General features: G+C 43.5%; 1 pseudogene; it reads left to right on the plus strand.

Annotated features, from left to right (window-relative positions):
* Window positions 1-3,636: 3,636 nt before the first annotated feature.
* On the plus strand, window positions 3,637-5,470 carry LOC126599010 (AAA-ATPase At4g30250-like; annotated as a pseudogene).
* The last annotated feature ends 329 nt before the right edge of the window (window positions 5,471-5,799 follow it).

Consider the following 5,799-nt stretch of genomic DNA (forward strand, 5'->3'; position numbering starts at 1 on the left):
AGGAAAACTCATAGACTAAGGAGAAAAGTGAGAAGTATGCATAATGTCTTAAACAAACGTCAAACAGGATGAAAGTAGTGAACTCAATGGAGTATGATCATCCCAGGATGGGTGCCTCATTAAAACCTCGTTAGGTAGCAAAAACCCAGTGGGAAAAATGCTCCTAATCGTAGGAAAAAGAGTAAATTAAGATCAAGTGAGCATGCTTCAGGATACTCCTCCTGAATTAGACATAACTTCCAAATAAGATAACTACAAGCAATTCAACTCAGATAATTTACGCATACCAATTCCTTGGATGAGCTTCTGAAAAGTAAACTTGGACAATGAATTAGTAAAGAGATCGGCCAGGTTGTCTTGGGAACGGATTTGCTTGACTTCAATGTTCTAATGTTGTTGTTGTTGGTGAGAATAAAAGAACTTTGGCACTATATGCTTGGTGTTGTCTCCCTTGATGTATCTTTTCTTTAACTGCTCCATACATGTTGCATTGTCTTCAAGGCTTGTCGTAGGAAGGTCAACGACGGAAGAAAGACCACTAGTGCTTCGAATATGTTCCATGACTGCACTCACACGATGCTTTATGCAGGGCGAAAATCTCAGCATGGTTTGAAAAAGTCGCAACTAGCGGTTGCTTAGTAGACCTCTAAGATATAGCAGTGTCTCCAATGATAAAGACATAGCCCGTTTTAGAACGTGCCCTATGTAGGTCAGACAGACAACCAGCATCTGTGTAACCAACGAGGCGATAATCAACCTGAGGACCAAGAAGGGGCGGCTCCTCTCGAAGACTCATGGTTGTAGAACAAGCCCAAATATGTCATACCCTTAAGGTAGCGAAAAATGTCTTTAACACCATTCTTGTGGCTGTATGTAGGCTTATTGATGTATCTAGCCAAAATATTAACAGCGAAAGAGATGTCGGGTCCAGTGCATTGAGTCAAGTACAATAAAGCACCAATTGCATTTAGGTATGGAACTTCGGGCTCCAAAATCTCTTCCTCATCCTCCTTAGGACGAAAGGAATCTCGTTTATCATCTAGAGTTCGAACAACCATAGGAGTACTCGAAGGCTTCACTTTATTTTCATTAAAATGTCACAACACCTTCTGGGTGCAGTTCAATTGATGTACTAGGATTCCATCCTAACAATGCTCGACTCCAAGCTGAGACAATATTGAGTTTTTTCAAGATTTTCATCTTAAATTCTGATTTCAAGTGAACGGCAATTTCCTTAAGCTCTGAGGGAGTTTTGATGAGATTCATGTCATCGACATAAACTGCAACGATCGCAAATCCAGAATGTGACTTCTTAATGAACACGCATGGGCATAATTCATTGTTCACATAACCCTGACTTGTCAAATATTCACTTAGACGGTTATACCACATTCGCCCAGGTTGCTTCAATTCGTAGAGTGATCTCCTCAATCTAATAGAGAGAGTGTTCCGTGGTCTAGAACTATTTGAACCAGTTAATGGAAGCCCTTCTGGAACTTTCATGTACATTTTCATATCTAGATCCCCATAGAGATACGCAGTTACCACATCCATAAGCTGCATATTCAAATTTTCAGAAACTACCAAACTGATAAGGTAGCATAACGTTATGATGTCCATTACGAAGGCATACGTCTCCTCGTAATCAATCCCAGGACATTGAGAGAAGCCTTGCGCTTACGCTATGAGGCATGCTTTGTATCACACTATTTCATTCTTCTCATTACGCTTCCTCACCAAAACCCACTTGTATCCCACGGGCTTCACATGTGGTGGAGTAGGAGCTACAGGCCCAAACACCTTACGTTTCGCAAGCGAATCAAGTTCAACTTGGATTGCTTGTTACAGTTTAACCAACCTGTTCTGTGTCGACATTCATCCGTGGAATGTGGTTCAATGTCATCGCTACGCATGATGTCAGAAGCAATGGTATACATGAATGCATCATCGACAATCATCTCATTCCGATTCCAAACCTCATTGCGTAATGGACCAAAATCTCACGATTCTCAGGATTATGGTATGTCTCATCTAAGACATCACTGTAATATAAAATAACCTCATATGTTGAAACAGATAAGTAAGCAATGGTTGGATTCAAACTAGGGTTACTAGTTTGTGTCGTTTTCCTCTTGCGGGGTTGTGACCAGGGAGCCTTTCACATTTCAGGGTAGGAACAGGTGATTGGTTAGCCGCCAGTATACCATGCTATATGAGAAGTGCGGTCGCCCAACCCTCGGGAACGGTTCGACCTTCCACAGTAGTGTTATGGCATACGTTAAGTACATCCATCCTTGCAGGTGCGTTTGCAAAAGGTATATGTGATCTCGTCACCTTTGCTAGGTTAGTAAAAGCATTCGGCATGCTTTGAGCAATGCTTTAAAGATCTAGAATACGTTGCACTTCAGTTTTAGACTGAAGGGTGTGGGGATCTAAATAAGACATAGCGGGAGTAATCCATGACAATTCGCTGCGTTTAATAGCAACGTTAGTGATCTTATCTCCCCTTAACAATAGGAAGACTGTCTCATCGAAGTGACTATCTACAAAACGTGCGGTAAAGAGATCTCCTGTCAAGGGCTCTAAGTAGCAAATAGTGGATGGCAAATCATAACCCACATAGATTTCCATTTTTCTCTAAGGACGCATTTTGATACATAGTAATGACACTATTGGCACATAAATTGTGCACCCAAACACACGTAGATAAGAGACGTCAGGCTCGTATCTAGTAACCAACTATAAGGTTGAATGAGGTTAGGTAGCGGTAGGCCTCAGGCAGACTAACATAGCTGCGTGTAATATTGCACGACCCCAGGTAGATACCGGCAAATTTGTTCGCATAACCAATGTCCGAGCTATCGTTTGAAAGCGCTTTATGAAAGTTTCTGCCAGGTCATTTTGGGTGTGAACATGGGGTACATGATGTTCAATATCAATCCCACCAGACATGCAATAATCGTCAAAAGTCTATGACGTAAACTCTCCAGCATTATTCAGTCGAATCGACTTAATCGGATAATCAGGGTGGTGAGCCCTAAGCTTAATAATTTGTGCTAGGAGTTTCGCAAATGCAACATTGCATGTGGACAATAAGCAGACATGTGACCATCTCGTCGATGCATCAACGAACACCATGAAGTATCTAAATGGTCTACATGTTGGTTGGATATGTCCATAAATATCCTCTTGAATCCTCTAAAGAAACTTAGGGCGGTCGTGAATAATCGTTGTAATTGAGGGTTGAATGTTCAATTGCATAAGTAGCATGCTTTGCAAAACGGATGGCCTAGGTAAGATTTCAAGTGATGCCCATGTAATACTTTGAGGATACGACACATCATATCTCATCCAAGGTGTCCCATTCAATCATGCCAAAACAACAAAGTGGTCTGGAATTCGGCCATAAGGTCGGTCACGTGATAGATCTCAATTGCTTGAATGGTTGTTATGTACAACCCACTCGGGAGACGTTCCAGCTTCTCGTGAATACGCTTCTTGACATATTCGTAAGAAGTGATATAAAGAAATTAAGAACCATTCTCTTCAGTGATTTCAATATGATATTGATTATCTCGAATATCTCTAAAACTCGGCAACGTTCTTACGGAACGTGGCGAATATAGTGCCTTTTTAATGGTTAATTCAATACCATTGGACAACATAATACGAGCCTTTCCATATCTTCCTATCAAGTTGGATGGGCCTGAGAGGGTTGTTAGAGGTGCATTTTTACAAAGTTAGTAAAATAGTGTTTCTCACGCAATATAGTGTGCATGGTGGCACTATTAGCCAAACAACTAACTTCTCCCCTAGTCATACATAGAAATTGTTTATACCATATTTAGGGCCTCCGTATTTAGATCTCGTACAAATACTCGGAGGACTTAAGTGTAATTATGTAATAAAGGAAGGGGCAAATATGTAATAAGTGATGAGCCCTTATTCAATAAGAGGACCCCTTCCCCTCACAGTTAGAGGAGGCAATTTCTGAAGCCTTCTCACATCCCCCCTTATATTCAGAGGTTCTCTCCCTCACCTTTCAGATAAATACAATAATCAGTGTGGATGTAGCCCAAACATTAGAGTGAACGACGATACATCTTGTGTGATTTACATTTCTTACAGATTCACGGTCGGATTTACGTTGTTCCAAGACCCTTCCGATTTTATGCATCAACATTTGGTGCCGTTTGTGGGAAATCGACACGGAAAGTTATGTCGATTCTCTTTCATTTTTTCATCTCACCACCGTGAGACCTCACCACACTCCACCTTGAATCTGCAGAATCCATCCGCGACTCATTCTGTGGCCTCACCCTCTTCCAGACCCACCACGTTGACACCATCCAAGACTCCCTTGAAGAGAAGCTCTCATTCGTCCTCCAGCTCCCTAAGCGCCACCGCCACGCCCTCTTTCAACCTTACCTCCATCATCTCACCGCACGTGCCGAGGAATTCGAGCGCGTCTCTCGTGAGAGGCAGCTTTTCACTAACAACGGCCACGCCTCCTACGACTCCGGCTGGGTCTCCATCTCCTTCCGTTACCCCTCCACCTTCGAAACCCTTGCTCTTGAACCCCAGCTCAAGAACCAGCTTACCGGAGACCTCACGGCGTCTGCGGAGGGTAAATAGTTTTACCGCAGGGCGGGACACACGTGGAAGCGGGGTTACCTTTTGTGCGGCCCTCCCGGTTTAGTCAAGTCGAGCTTGATTACTGCCATAGACAACTACCTATGCTACGACGTCTACGACCTCGAGCTAACCAAGGTTTCTGACAACTCAGAGCTGTAAGCTCTGCTCATACAGACCACCAACCGTTCGATCGTAGTCATAAAAGACATAGACTGCTCCCTCGATCTGACGGCTGACAGGCAGCAGCAAATCATCTCCAATTTAACTTCCAAGGCTAGACTAAGATCATCGAGGAAGCAGGCTCAGCAGAAGCAGGACAACGACGAGCAAAACGACGGAATGAGAGTGACGCTGTCTAGGTTACTAAACTTCACAGACAACCTTTGGTCTTGCTGCGGAGATAAACGACCTGGCGTTGCTGCGCTGTGGACGCATGGACGTCCACGTCAGCCTCGACACTTGAGGTCCCCTCGTCTTCCGGCAGCTGGTAAAGAACTACTTCGGGCTCGATGCCCACCCACTATTCGAAGTAGCAAACGAGTGCGTGAGGTCGAACGGGGTACTCATGCCGGTCCAGGTGGGAGAGATTCTACTAAGGAACAGAGGGGATGCTGACATGGCAATGAAGGAGGTGGTGTTGGCGATGCAGGCTAGAATCAACTTGGGTGTTGGTGGGGGAAGCCGAGATCAACTAGCTGAGCTTTACTCATTGTGCGACGATCAGACGATGAAGATAAGGTTATCGTCAGATAAAGTTACAGATAACATCCATTCTCCTGATAAAGTTGCTACTTTTCTCAGAGCAGCAAAGATAAAAAAATGTCAGGATATATGATGCTTATCACAGTGTTCTCAAGGCCTTTAGCAGAACTAGCATAAAGAAAGGACGATTGGCTGTGAGGTGAGGTTATGATTGATAAAGACATGTTCCCACTTTGATGAAAAATCCTTCACTAAAAACAACGAAGGAAATCATTTCCAACCGCTCCACCCCATAATTGATGAACTGGCAAAGCAACATGGTGTAAACCTGCAATGCAGAAAGGAAGATGCAGAAAGGAAAAAGCCAGTACTTTTGATTTTGTCGACCACCAAAGAAGATGGCCACCAACAATGAAATTTTCATCATGAAAGGGAATGCATGTTCCCTGCCCATTCTTTGAG

This window comes from Malus sylvestris, chromosome 14 (genome assembly GCF_916048215.2).
Source record: "Malus sylvestris chromosome 14, drMalSylv7.2, whole genome shotgun sequence".
NCBI classification, from domain to species: domain Eukaryota; kingdom Viridiplantae; phylum Streptophyta; class Magnoliopsida; order Rosales; family Rosaceae; genus Malus; species Malus sylvestris.